The following is a 19,657-nucleotide window of genomic DNA, read 5'->3' on the forward strand; positions in this document are numbered from 1 at the left end:
ACGATGGGAAGACAAAGAACCAATCCCCAAATTAAAGGAAAGGAGGAAACTCAGAAAGAATGCTAAATGAAACAGAGGCAGGTCAACTATCAAATATTGAATTCAAAGCAATGGTTATCAGGAAGCTCAGTGATCTCAGAAGATTACCAAAAACTACAGGGAAACTACAATGAAATTACTGCAAACTATATCAACGTGAAAAAGGAAATAGAAACTATAAACAAGGCCAAGAAGAAATGAAGAATACAGTTTCTGAACTGAAGAACACAGCAGAAGGAATCAGAAGCAGGCTTGATGAAGCAGAGGATCATATCAGGAGGCTGGAGGACAAGGCAGGAAAAAAAACACCCAGATAAGGCAAGAAAAGGAAAAGAGGCTCAGAAACAATGAAGAGGAGTTAAAGGAAATGCAGAATAACAGGAAACAAAATAATATCTGTATAACAGGGATACCAGAAGGAGAAGAAGAACAAAGATAGAAAACCTGTATGAAAAGGTAATGATAGAAAATTTCCTTAATTTTATGAGAGAAAAAGTCACAGTAATCCAGGAAACACAGAGAATCCCAATCAAAAGGAACCCAAAGAAGCCCATTTCAAGACACATCAAAATTAAAATGGCAAAATTCCAAGACAAAGAGAGAATCTTAAAGGCAGCAAAGGAGAAACAGGAAGTAACATACAAGGGAGACCTGATAAGGCTAGCAGCTAAATTCTCAAGGGAAATGCTCCAAGCCAGAAGTGAATGGCAAGAGATATTTTTAAGTAATGAGAACAGAGGCCTGCAACCATGGCTACTTTAGCCAGCAAGGCTCTCAATTAAGATGCAAGTCCAAATAAGGAGCTTTCCAGACACAAGAAGTCTAAAAGAATACATCCCCACCAAATCAGCTCTGCAAGAGATGCTAAAGGGACTGCTTTAAGGAAAGGAGGGAAAAGAGTGAGAGGGAGAGGAACATAGGTATGAAAAAATCACAATGAATAAACACCTGTCAATAATAACCTTTAATGTAAACAGTTTAAATGCTCAAATCAAAGACATAGGGTAGCTGAATAGATACGAAAGCATGACCCACACATATGCTGCCTACAAGAGACCCACCTCAGGACAAAAGACCTACACAGAGTAAAAGTGAAGGGCTGCAAACAAATTTTGCAAGCAAACAGACAGGACAAAAAAAAAAGCTGGGGTAGAAATACTCATATCAGACAAAATAGACTTCAAAAAAAAGGGCCATAAAGAGAGACCCAGAAGGTCACTTCATAATATCATAATACTCAAGGGAAGAATCCATCAAGAAGACATAGACATTGTAAATATATATGCACCCAATATAGGAGCACCCAAATACACAAAGAAAATCTTGGAGGGCTTAAAGAAAGATATTAACAGCAAAAGAATTATAGTATGGGATTTTAACACCCCACTGTCAAAAATGGAGAGATCCTCCAAACAAAATATCAACAGTGATACTGTGGCATTGAACAATGCCCTAGATGAAATGCATTTAACTGGTATATATAGAGCCCTTCATCCCAAAGAAGCAAAAATACACATTCTTTTCAAATGTGCATGGAACAATTTCAAAGATAGACCACATGATAGGACACAAAACAAACCAACACATTCAAAAAAATTTAAATCATATCAAACATTTTCTCTGACCACAAAGGTCTAAAACTAAAAACCAACCACAAGTTAAAAACCCCCAAACACTCAAACTCATGGAGATTGAATAGCATGCTATTTAACAATGAATGGGTTAAGAATGAGATTAGGGAAGAAATAAAAGAGTTTCTGGAAACAAATGAAAATGAACTCACAACAACCCAAAACTTATGGGACACAGCCAAGGCAGTCCTGAGAGGGAAGTTCCTAGTGATACAGGACTACCTAAAAAAATAGAAACATTTCAAATAAACAACCTAACACTACGCCTACAAGAACTCGAAGAACAACAACAAAGACAGCCTAGAGTAAGTAGAAGGAAGGAAATAACCAAGATCAAAGCAGAAGTAAATGACATAGAGACTAAAAGCACAATTCTAAGGACCAGTAAATTGAGGAGCTTGTTATTTGAAAGGATAAACAAAATCGACAACCCTTTAAGCAGACTCATCAAGAAAAAAAGAGAGGACCCAAATAAACACAATCAGAAGTGAAAGAGGAGAGATTACAACTGATACCACAGAAATACAAAGGATTGTAAGAAATTACTACAAAGAACTGAATGCCACGGAATCTGAAAACCTATGTGAAATGGGCAGATTTCTGGAAAAATATAATCTCCCAAAATTGAATGAAGAAGCAGAAAGCCTGAACAGACCAATAATGGCTGACAAAACTGAATCAGTAATCAAAAAGCTTCCAACAACCAAAAGCCCTGGACCAGATGGTTTCACATGAAAATCTTCCAAAGCATTTAAAGTAGAGCTAATCCCTATCCTTTACAGATTATTCCAAAAAATCCAAGAAGATGGAAGACTCCCAAACTCTTTTTATGAAGCGAGCATCATCCTAATCCCCAAACCAGATAAAGACATAAGAAAGAAAGAAAACTTTAGGCCAATATTGCTGATGAACATAGATGCTAAAATCCTCAACAAAATATTGGCAAACTGCATCCAACAATACATTAAAAGATCATACAGCATGACCAAGTGGGATTCATCCCAGGGATGCAAGAATGGTACAATACTTGCAAATCAATAAATGTAATACATCACATAAACAAAAGCAAATACAAAAACCAAATGATCATATCAATAGATGTGGAAAAAGCATTTGATAAGGTATAGCACCCATTTATGATCAAAACACTCAGTGAAGTGGGAATAGAGGAAGCATTCCTTAACATAATGAAGGCCATGTATGAGAGACCTACAGCCAATATCAAACTCAATGGACAGAAACTTAGGACTTTCCCACTAAGATCAGGAAGACAAGGATGTCCACTTTCAGCACTCCTACTCAACATAGTATTAGAAGTCCTAGCCACAGCAATCAGACAAGGAAGAGAAATAAAAGGAATCCAAATTGGGAAGGAGAAAGCAAAACTGTAATTATTTGCAGATGACTGAGAGTATACATAGAAAATCCTATAGACTCCAACAAAAAACTGGTCAACCTAATAAGTGAATTTGGCAAAACAGCTGGATACAAAGTCAATATTCAGAAATTAATGGCATTTGTGTATACCAATAATGAAACATCAGAAATAGAAATCAGTGGAAAAAATCTCATTTGATATAGCAACAAGAAAAATAAAATACCTAGAAATTAACCTAACATTGGAGGTAAAGGACCTGTACTCAGAAAACTATACAACCCTGAAGAAAGAAATTAAGGAAGACTGAAACAAGTGGAAACATATACTGTGTTCATGGATTGGATGAATTAACATCATCAAAATATCCGTACTACCAAAAGCAATTTATAGATTCAAAGCAATACCTATTCAAGTACCAAATGCATATTTCAGATATAGAATAAATACTTCAAAAATTTATATGGGCAATCCTAAATAGCTGCAGCAATTTTGAGAAAGAAGAAGAAAGTAGGAGGTATCACAGTACCTGACATCAAATTGTATTACAGGGCCACTGTAATCAAAACAGCCTGGTACTGGCATAAGAACAGACACATGGGTCAATGGAACAGAACAGAGAACCCAGAAATAAACCCAAGTCTCTATGGTCAATTAATATTTGACAAAGGGGGCAGCAACATAAAATGGAGTAAAAATAGCCTTTTCAACAAATGGTGTTGGGAGATCTGGACAGCTACATGCAAAAAGGTGAAACTCGAGCACCAATTTACACCATACACAAAAATTCAAGATGGATAAAAGATTTAAATATAAGTCGTGATACCATTAAAGTCCTAGAGAAGAACATTGGCAGAAAAATCTCAGACATTCCACAGAGCAACATCTTCACTGATATGTCCTCTAAAGCAAGGGACATAAAGGAAAGGATAAGCAAATGGGACCTCATCGAATTAAAAAGCTTCTGCATGGCTAAAGAAAACAGCAATAAAATGAAAAGAGAACCGACTATATGGGAAAACATATTTAGCAATAATACCTTGGACAAGGGTTTGAACTCCAAAATATATGAAGAACTCATATGACTCCACTCTAAGAACACAAAAAAAAACAAGAAAAAATGAGCAAAAGACTTGAATAGATACTTCTCCAAGGAGGACACACGGAGGGCCCAGAGACATATGAAAAGATGCTCAGCATCACTAGCCATCAGAGAGATGCAAATTAAAACCGCAGTGAGATACCACCTCACACCCGTCAGAATGGCCATCATAAACAAAGAAATAAACAAGTGTTGGAGAGGATGTGGAGAAAAAGTAACCCTAGTTCACTGTTGGTGGGGATGCAGACTGGTGCAGCCACTGTGGAAAACAGTATGGAAGTTCCTCAGAAAACTAGAAATGGAACTGCCTTTTGACCCTGCAGTTTCACTGCTAGGATTATACCCTAAGAACCCTGAAACATCAACCCAAAAGCACCTATGCACCCCAATGTTCATAGTAGCAGAATTTATAATAGCCAAGTGCTAGAATGAACCTAAGTGCCCATCAATAAATGAACAGATCAAAAAACTATGGTACATTTACACAATGGAGTAGTATGTAGCAGAGAGAAAGAAGGAGCTTCTACCCTTTGCAACAGCATGGATGGAACTGGAAAACATTATGCTAAGTGAAATAAGCCAGGCAGTGAGGGACAAATACCATATGATCTCACCTTTAACTGGAACCTAGTCAACAAAAGAAAAAAGGAAGCATACTATAACCAGAGAAATTGAAATTAAGAACAATCTGACAGTAGCCAGAGGGGAATGGGGAGGGGATAATGAGGGGAAGGGTTTTCAGGAACCCTAAAAACAGGACACATGGACAAAACCAAGGGGGAGGGTGGAAGCAAGGGAGGGAGGTTGGTTTGGCTGGGGTTGGGGGGACTAGAGGGGGGAAATGTAATTGAACAACAATAAAGTGTTTAAAAGAAAAGAAAAATAAGTAAATATTATAATTTGATCGTAATAAAAACTTAGTAAATAACACATCATCAACTTTTATACTCTACTGGACTTTATCTTTTTTCTAATTCAGGAAACATTTATAGAATCTATAGTTTATCAGTCTAAAATCACTTTTTCATAAAGAAATGGCAATATAATATGAACAGAAGAGTCCATGCAGATTTTAACACACTAAAAATGGCTTTCATGAAAGGTAAATTCTTTTCTCAGAAAAATAGAGTATAGATTACTAAACATCTGAGCTAAATCTGCAAAGGTAAATTATTCAAGATAATGTCAACTCCATACCTAGACCTTTACAGCTGGTACATCAAATAATGATTCTTTGAAAAGAAAAAAACAAAAGCAAAAAACAAAAAGCAAAAAAAAAAAATGGTGACTATTGGTAGTTAAGTTTGAGAGAATATATGTAAAAAACACAAAATTATCTGGTGTCATGAAAACTAAGACATCATAGTAACTAAATATTGGAGCATATAAATCAGTAGAAACTCCATGTATTAATTGACTTAGAATTCCCAGGAAGCATTTCATATCAAAACCAAAACTAATCCAGACAATGGTCAGATAGTAGTGACTTTGAAAGGCAACCATACAGAAAACCTCATGGTTTTACCACTCTGTTTAAAATTTAAATGCCAAGATATCTTTTTCTAAATTGCTGATATACACAAGGAATTGTAAGTAATTACTGGTTGGGGGAAAAACCCTCAGTGAAATGTATGCATCTGAAAAATACACATTTTATGAGTAGTCTTAAAAAGACCTCAGTGCACTAGGCTCATAATCATTGAGGAAGCTGTTTAAATGTAATTAGCCAGTGCTAGTTTTAAGTGTGCCACACTGATACAACGAGGGTACTTCGCAGCTGTCTGTGGAAATAGCACACTGATGCTGTGCTATGCAGGATATTTAAAATGTTTTCATTTAAATGCCATTTGCTCCATTTCAGGATTAGTTTAATTTCACCTTTATAGTATAAAGCTAGATATTGTCTCTATTATCTGCCATTTGGGAATAACTGTGAATGTGCAACGTGGCTTGGGCAAATGCTATACTTCATGGCATAATCCAAATTACCACCAGTGTTTCTCAAGACACATCTGAGAATCCCTGGCATTAAAATAAGCACCTGGGATGCTTGTTAAAATTCAGAATCTTAGGTGCCACACCCACCCAAATGAATCTGGGGATGTGTGTGTTTGTGTGTGTGTGTTGGGGGAGAATGGGCATCTATACTTGTAGTAAGAATACAAGTAATTTCTAAGCACACTGAAGTTTGAGGACTACTGCGCTAAGTGAAACTTTCTGAGGCAGGCACCTCATTTATACATCCCTAAGTTAGCACATGACACACAGCTAGTTCACAGAATGCATCAACTTATATTAATACAGAAATGTCCAGGCCACAAAGAGCTCAGACAACTTGGAATTCATATTCAAAGAGAGAGTGGCTTATGTGTTTCTCCTTGAAAGAAAGAAAGAATCAAAAGCAGTATAGCTTGGTAGGACAGTGACAACATCTTGCACATCCTCGTATTTCTAGCACCTAGCTGAGGGCCAAAGAAGCTTAGCAAATATTTGCAAACTGAAGCAGGGGTATGTCCTGATTTGAGCCAAGGTGGAGCATTACACAAGTTCCATGCATCAAGCTCACTACTCACTACTGCTCTTGTTTTGGGGAATCATTCTAATAGTGAGAATACACTACACAACTCTCAGTCAAGGAAAAGTGGATGGTTAGACAACTTTACTGATTTTATTGATACAAAACTTTATTGATTACAGAGGAATCATCCAATATATTCTGCTACTACATCTATCTCTTGAGATGTTCTGCAGATGTAAACATTTTATGTTTGTTACTGGCAGCTGTTTCTAAATAGAAACGATTTGGCTAATATAAGCGAGACTTGCCTGGTTAACTTCATATGTTTGCTATATGCAATGGTGATAGTTGCTACTCTGCGAAACACCAGCTGAGTGTGTTTGACACAGTTGATTCTCAATCTCATGCTTCATGGTAGTTACATTGTATAAAGACACCATGAACAATAAATTGGTGAATACTGAACCACTCCTTGGGGAAACAGAGGGTAGGTTCCTGAGAGCCTCCTGTTACAAAATTATGGCGGACCAAAGTACATAACTTTGTTTTACATGTGTTTCTGTTAAAAGAAACTTAATTTAGTATATACTGTTGATTCACTAACACTGAACCCATGGCCAAAAGCACTCATGACTAAACAAAGCTTATCTAACACAAGTATTTTCTCTGTAAGGTACATCACAGAGTTCCTGTGCTTAGAAACACTAGATAACACTATACTTGGGGGCCATTTGAAACAGCAAAATCACTAGCTTAAAAGTGCAATGATGTGAAAAACATGGCAGTAAATAGAAAAGGACACCTGTTTACAGCATGAGAGCTGTACCAAGAAAGCAGAATGTTACCCTGTTCCACCTCAGTTAGGAATAGGTGAGCTCATGTTTTTTTGCCATTCTGCGTATGTCCCCAATGACCACAAAAGTACCTTGATGAGTACTGATTTGGGGGGTTACAAAGAAATTTTAGCAAGTAGCCAGATAATGAGGACGGACTGCATTTTCGAATTTCCCCTCTACAGTCCCTCTCAGCCCTCTCAGCCCTGTCGTCCCTCACTCTGTGCTTCAGGAGGTGGATGCTCAGTACTAGTGGCCTGCTCCCTGTCCTCTAGATCCTGGCTGAGTTGGCCAATGGAAGGCCCAGGGGGAGTCTGGGGATCAGGAGGAGAGTGAGGGTAGGATGGTTTCTTGATGGCTCCCTCCCTACAAGGGTTCTAGGATTGCACTCTCCCCTAAACAAAGCCCACAGGTCCTATCAGGCTGTGCCTCTGTGTACTCTCTCTCTCCCCAACCTGAGTCCAGAGGTTGAAGGGTGGTAACCCAGCTGCTGTTAACCTCAAGGAAATTGCAGTATTTCTTGTTGGTTTTCCCAAGCCCTGTCCAAACTTTTAAAAGTAGTCTCTTCTTAGGGATTTGTCACTTTCCCAAGCATGACACCTATTTCCTCCTAGAACCCTGACTGGCATAATGAGGGAGGGATCTCAAACCACTTGGACTGTGTAGAATTTTTATACCACAGCAGACTCAGAGTTGTTCTGTCTGCACAGGATCCAACTTGTGAATTATAAACGAAATTACAAACAGAAATGGAATGTTCCTTTTTTTTTTTTTAAATCCTCACTCTGGGGCTAAGATGGTGTTGGAGTAGGAAGGAGCAGATTCGGCTTCCCTCTGCTCCGGAGAGAAAATCCTGACCGATCTATGGAGTACAGAAGCAAGCAACCAACATACTTCAGCATATGTGAAAATAGGGGACCAAGGATTGTGGCAGAACTGAAAAACCGGACCCTAGGAAGAGTGCTGCAAAAAGGTAGGGTCCCAGGGACCAGTGTGTGGTCCGGGGGCTGCTGCCCCAGGCCCAGTGCTCACTGCTGGGTTTGCCACAGAGTCCTTGGGAGAGAGCCAGGACAACTGCTCCCTCCCCAGCCAAACAAGGTCTGAGCAGCACTGGGAGGAATCCAGGTGCTAGCAAACACACAAGGGCTGTAAGCACCTGTGGAGGCTGTGGACACTGGAGGGGCTAGGTCACGCAGCAGGCCCTGATCCCCACAGTCACTGGTCTGGCTGAAGAGTTGGGCTGTTGGAGAAGCCAGGCCACTGTGTGGAGCAGCAGGCTTGAACAGGAGGAATTTCTCAAGAGGAAGGAGTGAATAGACAGACACTGTTTGGGGAATTCTCCTAAAGTGATCAATCGCTCCAGCCTCCCTGCTACCCAGCCAAGGGCACGCGTGCAGGGAGAGCATACCCGCACCCCAGTCCACAGGAGTAACCCTGGGGAAAGACCTGATTCCCACAACCAGGGCAAAAGGCTGAGGAGCCACATTAGCTTCCCAGACAGTGCGGGAGCCAGTGCGAGCACTGCTGACCAAGGAAGAAAAGCCATACACAATCACCCCTCAGCCTGCCGCAGCCAGCAAGAGCAGAAGAACCAGTTTGGCCACTTTGACACCAAGAGACTTTTTAATTTGATTCTATTTTTTTAACAATTCTTAAATTTTAAATTTTTATTGTTTTTATTTTGATTTTTTCCTTTATTTCATGATTTCTTGTTTTATTCCTTCCTCCTTCCTTTCCTCCAATTTTATCTCTTCTTCCTTCCTGTGTCTGCCTTTTCTATTTTTACTTTTTAAAATTTTTTCTAAATACCTACAAGTGAGAACCTGCAAGTTATTGCAAATTGTATTAGTATTATTTTTCCAGTATCCTTACATCTTTTTTTAATAGTATTTTTGTATCCCTCTTCTTTTTGTATAGTCTGCTTTGCTAGGCTGGATATATTGTATGACCTGAGAGCTTTCCCCTGATATCTCTCTCCATAGTGTATTGCTAATCTACTGTCCTTTGACTCACCTGTATCCCATTAGCACACTACTCGAGGTTCTGTACTCCCTATTCTTGTTACGTAGATCTCATAGATTCTGTTATATGATTGTTGCCCTAATATTATTGTAAATAATTGCTGTTCCATGCAATTGTAATTACTTCACAACACCCCTCCCAGATCTTAGCCCATTTCAAAGTTTCCTGAACTCTATTACTGTAGTGGTTAACTCTATTCTCTCACACACTACACCTATTTACTATCCTTTACTCTCACCTTACCTCAGAATCTGACCTCCCACAACGTCCCTGCTTTATAGATCCAACTCACAATCCTTCCTTGCCCAACAAGAGTCTTATCTTCTTTCCATCCTTTCTAAAAATCAGCTAGCTTGGTGGAAGATCATGGTTAACACTATACATAGTCAAAGGATCTCCTATCTCTTCTCTACTTGCTGCTACTGTAAATATCATAGAATACTCTGTTGTTGTCTTAAACCATTTTGCCTTCCACCTCCAACTGATGACAAAAAAGAATAGGTGGAGGCAGTGAACACCACGATACCCACTAGAAGAGGGAACCCAACAACAAAGGAACCACTAAAGATAACAACAGAAGAAGGTGAAGGAGGGAGTGGTAACCACACAAACCTCAATCCAGGACCTATCTGGAAATACAACTAAACAGTAGAGACAGTACCCAATACGAACAACTGAACAAGAGCAAGAGAGAATTCTTTAAACCTTATACACACTTAAGAAGCAGCTTCAACACAACCTTCCCTCACCAGCACAACAAAATACAAGAGGTGGTGGACAGAGTGACCCTCATTTAACCAGCTGGTGGGAAGGAACCAGCAAAGAAAGACCCAACAACAATCAAAACCTAAAGGGAAACACAAACCCAACTTAAATTACAGCCCAAGACCAGTGAGCTTGGGAGATCAAGGAAACTGCACCACTGAAACTCACTGGTATTCTACTAAAGAAGCTCACACCACAAACCCAGGGAGCCAGAACAGATCAATTTAAGAAGCTGAGGCTAACAAGAAGAGTCTCACAAACAATGGGAAGACAAAGGACCAATCCCCAAATGAAAGGAAAGGAGGAAGCCTCAGAAAGAATGCTAAAGGAAATAGAGGCAATTCAACGATCAGATATTGAGTTCAAAGCAATAATTGTCAGGAAGCTCAATGAGTTCACAATGAGCTACCAGAAACTACAGGGAAGCTACAAGGAACTCACTGAAAACTACATCAACATGAAAAAGGAAATAGAAACTATCACCAAGGGCCAAGAGGAAATGAAGAATACAATTTCTGAACTGAAGAACACAGTAGAAGGAATGAAAAGTTGGATCGATGAAGGAGAAGATCGGATCAGCGAGCTAGAGGACAAAGTACAAGAAAACACCCAGAAAGTGCAAGAAAAAGAAAAGAGGCTCAGAAACAATGAAGAGGGATTAAGAGAAATGCAAAACAATATGAAATGTAATAATATCCGTATAATAGGGCTACAAGAAGGAGAAGAAGAAGAGCAAGGGATAGAAAACCTGTTTGAAAAAATAATGATGGAAAACTTCCCTAATTTGATGAGAGAAAAAGTCACACAAATCCAGGAAACACACAGAGTCCCAATCAAGAGGAACCCAAAGAGGCACACCTCAAGACACATGATAGTTAAAATGGCAAAATTTCAAGACAAAGAGAGAATATTAAAGGCAGCAAGGGGAAAACAGGAAGTAACATACAAGGGAGCCCCAATAAGGCTAACAGCTGACTTCTCAATGGAAACACTTCAAGCCAGAAGAGAATGGCAAGACATATTCCAGGTAATGAGAACCAGAGGTCTGCAACCAAGGCTACTTTATCCAGCAAGGCTCCCATCAAGATAGAAGGCCAAATAAGAAGCTTCCCAGACAAAAGAAGTCTAAAAGAATACACCTCCACCAAACCAACTCTGCAAGAGATGCTAAAGGGACTGCTTTAAGGAAGGGAGAGAAAAGAGAGAGAGAGAGAGAGGAACACACGTACATAAAAGACAATGAATAAGTACCTATCAATAATAACCTTAAACGTAAATGGATTAAATGCTCCCATCAAAAGACATAGAATAGCTGAATGGATAAAAGAAATGACCCACATATCTGCTGTCTACAAGAGACCCACCTCAGGATAAAAGACCTACACAGGCTGAAAGTGAAAGGCTGGAAACAAATCTTCCAAGCAAATGGACAGGAAAAAAAAGCTGGGGGAGCAATACTCTTATCAGACAAAACAGACTTCCAAAAAAGGTCCATAAAGAGAGACCCAGAAGGTCACTTGATAATACTCAAGGGAGGAATCCAGCAAGAAGACATAAAAATTGTAAATATACATACACCCAACATAGGAGCACCCAAATACATAAAGAAAATCTTAGAGGACTTCAAGAAAGATATGGACAGCCACACAATTATAGTGGGAGATTTTAACACTCCACTATCAAAAATGGACAGATCGTCCAAACAAAATATCAACAAAGATATTGTGGCATTGAACAATACCGTAGATGAAATGGACTTTACTGATATATACAGAGCCCTCCATCCAAAAGAAGCTAAATACACATTCTTTTCAAATGTACATGGAACATTTTCAAAGATTCACCACATGATAGGACACAAAACAAGCCTCCAGAGTTTCAAGAAAATTGAAATCATACCATGCATTTTCTTGGACCACAAGGGACTGAAACTAGAAACCAACTCCAAGGAAAAAAAACCCCAAAACACTCAAAATCATGGAGATTAAATAATGAATGGGTCAAAAATGATATTACAGAAGAAATCAAAAGGTTTCTGGAAACAAATGAAAATGAACTCACAACAACCCAAAATTTATGGGACACAGCCAAGGCAATCCTGAGAGGGAAGTTCATAGTGATACAGGCCCACCTAAAAAAGTTAGAAACATTCCAAACAAACAACCTAACCCTACTCTACGAGAACTCGAGGAACAACAACAAAGACAGCCCAGAGCAAGCAGAAGGAAGGAAATAACCAAAATCAGAGCAGAATTAAATGACATAGAGACTAAAAGCACAATTCTAAGGATCAATGAATCCAAGAGCTGTTTCCTTGAAAAGATAAACAAAACTGACAAGCCTTTAAGCAGACTCATCAAGTAAAAAAGAGAGAAAACCCAAATAAACACAATCAGAAATGAAAGAGGAGAGATTACAACAGATACCACAGAAATACAAAGGATTGTAAGAAATTACTACAAAGAACTGTATGCCAAGAAATGTGAAAACCTAGGTGAAATGGACAAATTTCTAGAAAAATATAATCTTCCAAAACTCAATGAAAAAGAAGCAGAAAGCCTGAACAGACCAATAACAGCAAAAGAACTTGAAGCAGCAATCAAAAAACTCCCAACACACAAAAGCCCTGGACCAGATGGTTTCACAGGAGAATTCTACCAAGCATTTAAGGAAGAGATAACCCCTATCCTTCACAGACTATTCCAAAAAATCCAAGAAGATGGAAGACTCCCAAACTCTTTTTATGAGGCCAACATCATCCTAATTCCAAAACCAGATAAAGACACAACAAATAAAGAAAAATTCAGGCCAATATCGCCGATGAACATTGACGCTAAAATCCTCAACAAAATACTGGCAAACTGCATCCAACAGTACATTAAAAAGATCATACAGCATGACCAAGTGGGATTCATTCCAGGGATGCAAGGATGGTACAATATTTACAAATCAGTAAATGTAATACATCACATAAATAAAAGCAAAGACAAAAACCAAATGATCATATCAATAGATGCAGGAAAAGCATTTGATAAGGTACAGCATCCATTTATGATAAAAAACACTCAGGAAAGTGTGAATAGAGGGAGCACTCCTCAACATAATAAAGGCCATAATGAGAGACCTATAGCCCACATCATTTTCAATGGGAAAAACTAAAATCTTTTCCACTAAGATCAGGAACAAGACAAGGCTGTCCACTTTCACCACGTCTATTCATATAGTACTGGAAGTTTTAGCCACAGCGATCAGACAGGAAAAAGAAATAAAAGGCATCCAAATCAGAAAGGAGGAAACAAAACTGTCACTGTTTGCAGACGACATGATAGTATACATGGAAAATCCTATAGACTCCACCAAAAAAACTGCTTGACCTAATAAATGAATTTGGCAAAACAGCAAGATACAAAGTCAATATCCAGAAATCAAGGACATTTCTGTACACCAACAATGAAACAGCAGAAGCAGAAATCAAGAAAAAAAAATCCCATTTGAAATAGCAAAAAGAAAAATAAAATACCAAGGAATAAGCCTAACCAAGTAGGTAAAAGACCAGTATTCAGAAAACTACGTAACACTGAGGAAAAAAAACTAAGGAAGACACAAACAAATGGAAACATATACCGTGTCCATAGATTGGAAGAATTAACATTACCAAAAGGTCCATACTACCCAAAGCAATTTACACATTCAATGCAATACCTATTAAAGTACCAATGACTTAGTTCACAGACATAGAACAAACACTTCAAAAATTTATATGGAACCATAAATGACCCCGAATAGCTGCTGCAATTTTGAGAAAGAAGAGTAAAGTAGGAGGGATCACAGTACCTGACACTAAACTATACTACAAGGCAATTGTAATCAAAACAGCCTGGTACTGGCATGAAAACAGGCACATGGACCAATGGAACAGAACAGAGAGCCCAGAAAGAAACCCAAGTTTCTACAGTCAATTAATATTTGACAATTAATATTTGACAATTAATAATTGGACAAAGGAACATAAAATGGAATAAAAATAGCCTCTTCAAGAAATGGTGTTGGAAGAACTGGACAGCTACGTGCAAAAAAATGAAACTCAAGCACCAACTTACACCATATACAAAAATAAATTCAAGGTGGATAAAAGACTTAAATATAAACCGTGACACCATTAAAGTCATAGAAGAAAATGTAGATAGGGAAACTTCAGATATTTCCCGCAGAAACTTTTTTATTGACATGTCCCCCAGAGCAAGGGACATAAAGAAAAGAATAAACAAATGGGACCTCATCAAAATTAAAAGCTTTTGCACAGCTAAAGAAAATAGTATCAAAATAAAAAGAGAACCAACTCTATGGGAAAACATATTTGCCAATGATACCACAGACAAGGGTTTAATCTCCAAAATATATAAAGAACTTACACAATTCCACTCTAAGAAGACAAGCAACCCAATTAAAAAATGGGCAAAGGACTTGAACAGACACTTCTCCAAGGAGGACATATAGAAAATCCAAAGACACATGAAACGATGTTCAATATCGCTAGCTATCAGGGAGATGCAAATTAAAACCATAATGAGATTCCACTTCATACCAGTCAGCATGGCCATCATAAACAAAGCAACAAACAACAAGTGTTGGAGAGGTTGTGGAGAAAAGAGGACCCTAGTGCACTGTTGGTGGGACTGCAGACTCGTACAACCACTATGGAAAGCAGTATGGAACTTCCTTAGAAAACTAAAAATGGAACTGCCTTTTGACCCAGCAATTCCACTGCTGGGAGTATATCCTAAGAACCATGAAACACCAATCCAAAAGAACCTATGCACCCCAATGTTCATAGCAGCACAATTTACAATAGCTAGGTTCTGGAAGCAACCTAGACGCCCATCAGTAAATGAATGGATCAAAAAACTATGGTACATTTACACAATGGAATTCTATGCAGCAGAAAGAAAGAAGGAGCTCCTACCCTTTGCAACAGCTTGGATGGAGCTGGAAAGCATTATGCTAAGCAAAATAACCCAGGCAGTGAAAGGCAAATACCATATGATCTCACCTTTAATAGGAACCTAAACAACAAAACAAAGAAACAAGCAAAATACAACCAAAGACACTGAAATAGAGGACAGACTGAGAGTCACCAGAGGGGAAGGAAGAGGGAATTTTAGGGGAGAATGGGAAGGGTTTATAGGAACAAATTTAAAGGACACATGGACAAAAACTAGGGGGAGGGTGGTAATGGGAGGGAAGTGGGGAGGTTTGGGTAGGTGGGCTGGAATGGGAGTAAAAGGGAGAAAACTGTACTTGAACAATGATTAAAATAAAAAAAATTAGAAAAAAAAATAAAATCCTCACCATAGTATGTTTTTTAACTGATTCTGGAGGGAGAAGGAGGGAGAAAGAGACAAAAAGAGAGACAGAATGAAACATCAATCAGTTGCCTCCCATATGCACCCTGACCCCAAATCAAACACGCAACCTAGGTACATGCCCTGACTGGGAATTGAACTGAAACCTTTTGGTATATGGGATGATGCTGCAGCCAACTGAGCCACCTGGCCAGGGAGGGATGTTCCTTTTCATCTAATCAAAAGTAGTTGGAGGGAGTCTGTCCTTCAGATTAGAGTTAGGAAAGATAAACTGCAACCAATATGAACTCACTGAAGCCTGCTGAGAGAAGAATTCTGTATTTTTGGGTAGCTTCTCTAAAATCATTTAGGGGAATATTAAAAGCATTTAAATATATCTAATAATCCAAATTAAATGGATAATGATTTTTATTAATATTTGTGTATTCCCTTCTCTGGCAGAGATTTTCAACTTTCTCTTTTTCTTAAGATATCCTGATAGCTAAAGCAAAAACGTACATGACAATTTCTGTTTTCCTGGCTTTTAGAACATGTGTTATTGTTTTCATTCCTGGCTGGTTTCAATCTTGATGTGCAGGGCTTGCTCAGGAGTTTATAACCCTGCTGTGGAACATCCTAATCATTATAGATTGTTATGTACTATGGACCTTGTTAAAGATTTTCCAACTTTATGCTTCAAGGTCAGGGTGGAAAATCCATATTCTGAAAATAACTGATAAAGTTAATCTCTATCACATGTTTAGCTATTGCTCAGAGTGGGTGCCATTCACCAATTTCCCAATAAAATTAGCCTGTGATTTCACAGGCTAAATCTCTAGGCTGTAGTAATTATTCCAGGCTATTATTTAATCAGATGAGCAAACTTGAGCTTCATTTTATGATCCCTGTGGGACAGGTTTCTGAGAACTGTTTACTTTCAAATCTTTAATTCTTAACATCACTGATTTTTTTTCCTTACTGAATTCTAAACAAAGTGCTGTACTCCAAAGGTCTGACTTGGCATGGAGGTCAAAGATGGTTTCTGCAAGAAGATCCATCAAGCCTCTTCTCAAGAAAAAAACCAGTTGCAATTGGCCTTGAAGTGAGGGGTTTAAAGCCAAGAGCACATGTGCTCTGTTGCTTTACCTCAGTGGCAGGTTTCACATTTCACAGTAAAAAATTAAAAAATTACCACCTGTCCAGGTGTTTCAAGGTAAAAATACTTACTTATTAATTTAATTAAAATAACAATAGTAAACTTAATGCATGTTAAGAAAATAACATTTAAAAATTTCATTTCCAAAAAAATTTAGAGAAGAATGGCATTGTTTTATGTTTTTGTGATTCTCTTTAATGTCTGACTTTATCATGGGAGAAACCTGGATTCTCATAGCTGCTTTCTCCATTCAATCTGTTCTATGTGCTGTTTTGAATGACATGTACATACAAAAAAAATCCAGACTCACACAGACACTCAGTTGAAAAAGTAAGGACCTCAAAGACTTCCTTAGCCCAGGGCAGGATGTCTGTGCATAGGCGCTACGTACCTATTGGCAAGAACGTGATTAAAAGTTTTCATATTAATTGTAGGACTCCACACCATAAAAAGAAGTATAACAATAGATAATAACTCCTTTCTCTGTTCTTTCTTACAACATGAAGAAAAAAACAATTTCATTTTCTCTAAAAGAAGGGCAGGACTGAAAAGCTTTCCCGTGGACTTCTGGCCAAGATGGAGGCATAAGTAGACACACTGTGCCTCCTCGCACAACCAAGACAGGGACAACAACAATTTAGAAATAGAATACAACCAGAACTGACAGAAAATTGAACTGTATGGAAGTTGGACAACCAATGAGTTAAAATAGACCTGTTCATCCAGACTGTTAGGAGGGGTGGAGTCAGACAGCTGGGTGGCAGTGTTGGGACTGGGCACGTTGAGCATCCTGGGTGCGCAAGACTACAGCGGGCAGACGCCGACCAAGGGGTGGTGACTGGCAGTCCCAGAGAGGTGGCGATTGTAAAGCAAGACGCTGTACGCAACCGAGGATCCCAGCGCTGGAAATAAGAGCCTTGGGGCACTGATTGAAAACACCTGTGGAGGTTGAGGCACAGGGAGAGACTCCCAGCCTCACCGGAGAGGGCACTGGAAAGACCCATGGAGTGTACAAGCCCACCCACACGGGAATTAGCACCAGCAAGGTCCAGTTTGCTTGGGGAAAGCAGCAGAAGGGACTGAAGTCTGATGGAGATTGGAGCAAACACCATCGTTCCCTCTCAGACCCTGCCCCCACATACAGCGCCACAATCCAGCCACTGGGTTGCCCCACCCTGGTGAACACCTAAGGCTCCACCCCTCATACGTAACAGGCGCACCAGACAAGACAAAAAAAAAAAAAGATGACTCAAATAGAAGAACAAATGAAAGCTCCAGAACCAATAAGTTTAAGTGACCGAGAGATAGCCAACCTATCAGATGCACAATTAAAAACACTGGTGATCAGGAAGCTCACAGAATTGGTTGATTTTGGTTGTGAATTAGATGAAAAAATGAAGGCTACAATAAGTGAAATGAAGAAAATGTGCAGGGAACCAATAGTGATGGAAAGAAAGCTGGGTCTCACATCAATGCAGTGGACCAGAAGGAAGAAAAGAACATACAATCAGAAAAGAATGAACAAATAAGAATTCAAAAAAATGAGAAGAGGCTTAAGAACCTCCAGGGCATCTTTAAACATTCCAAAATCCTAATTACAGGGGCACCTGAAGGAGAAGAAGAAGAGCAACAAGTGGAAAACTTATTTGAACAAATAATAAAGAACTTCCTCAATCTGGCAAAGGAAATAGACTTTCAGGAAGTCCAGGAAGCTCAGAGAATCCCAAAGAAGTTGGACCCAGGGAGGAACATACCAAGGCACATCATAATTACATTAGGCAAGGTAAAAATGAAGGAGAGAATCCTAGAAGCAGCAAGAGATAAGGAGACAGTAATCTACAACGGAGTTCCCATCAGACTGTCAGCTGGTTTCTCAAAAGAGACCTTGCAGGCAAGAAGGGGCTGGAAAAAAGTATTCGAAGTCATGAAAGGCAAGGATCTACATCCCAGATTGCTCTATCCAGCAAAGCTTTCATTTAGAATGGAAGGGCAGATACAGTGCTTCTCACATAAGGTCAAGTTAAAGGAGTTCATCATCACCAAGCCCTTATTATATGAAATGTTAAAGGGACTTATCTAAGAAAAAGATAGAAAACATGTATAGTAAAAAGACAGCAAACTCACAATTATTAACAACCACACCTAAAACAAAAACAAAAACAAAAACAAACTAAGCAAACAACTAGAACAGGAACAGAACCACAGAAATGGAGATCACATGGAGGGTTAGCAACAGGGGAGTGGGAGGAAGAGAGAGGGGGAAAAGATACGGAGAATAAGTAGCACAGATAGTAGGTAGAAAATAGACAGGGGAGGGCAAGAATAGTATGGGAAATGTAGAAGCTAAAGAACTTATGACACATGGACATGAACTAAAGAGGGGGAATGTGGGTGGGAGAGGATATGCAGGGTCAAGGGGAATGAAGGGGGGGTAATGGGACAGCTGTAATAGCATAATCAATAAAATATATTTATAAAAAAAAAAAGAGAAAAAGAAAAGCTTTCCCGTGACTGTCCCATTCTGCCCTGAGTTGAGGAGAGGCAGGCTCACATGAAAAACCCTACTGGCATATATTCAAGGAAGAGGAAATTCAGGGAACATAAGCAGATAACTGGCATTTATTCAAATTTCTAGCTTTATTTCAAAACTCTCTCGTTATAGATAAGTAACTGCAAGGTGGCCTTGTAGTGAGGGGTTCAAAGCCAAGAGCACATGTGCTCTGTTGCTTTACCTCAGTGGCAGGCTTCACATTTCACAGTAAAATATTAAAAAATTACCACCTGTCCAGGTGTTTCAAGGTAAAAATACTTATTTATTAATTTAATTAAAATAACAATAGTAAACAATGCATATTTCTGTTTTGGCAAAACACA

General features: G+C 38.9%; 1 protein-coding gene across 23 annotated transcripts in view; it reads right to left on the reverse strand.

Moving 5' to 3' along the window:
- Window positions 1-19,657, reverse strand: part of DOCK9 (dedicator of cytokinesis 9) — a 337,662-nt gene that overhangs the window by 33,002 nt on the left and 285,003 nt on the right. The gene's annotated exons all lie outside the window — the stretch shown is intronic.

This window comes from Phyllostomus hastatus, unplaced genomic scaffold (genome assembly GCF_019186645.2).
Source record: "Phyllostomus hastatus isolate PE091 unplaced genomic scaffold, TTU_PhHast_1.1 phas_scaffold_46, whole genome shotgun sequence".
NCBI lineage: Eukaryota > Metazoa > Chordata > Mammalia > Chiroptera > Phyllostomidae > Phyllostomus > Phyllostomus hastatus.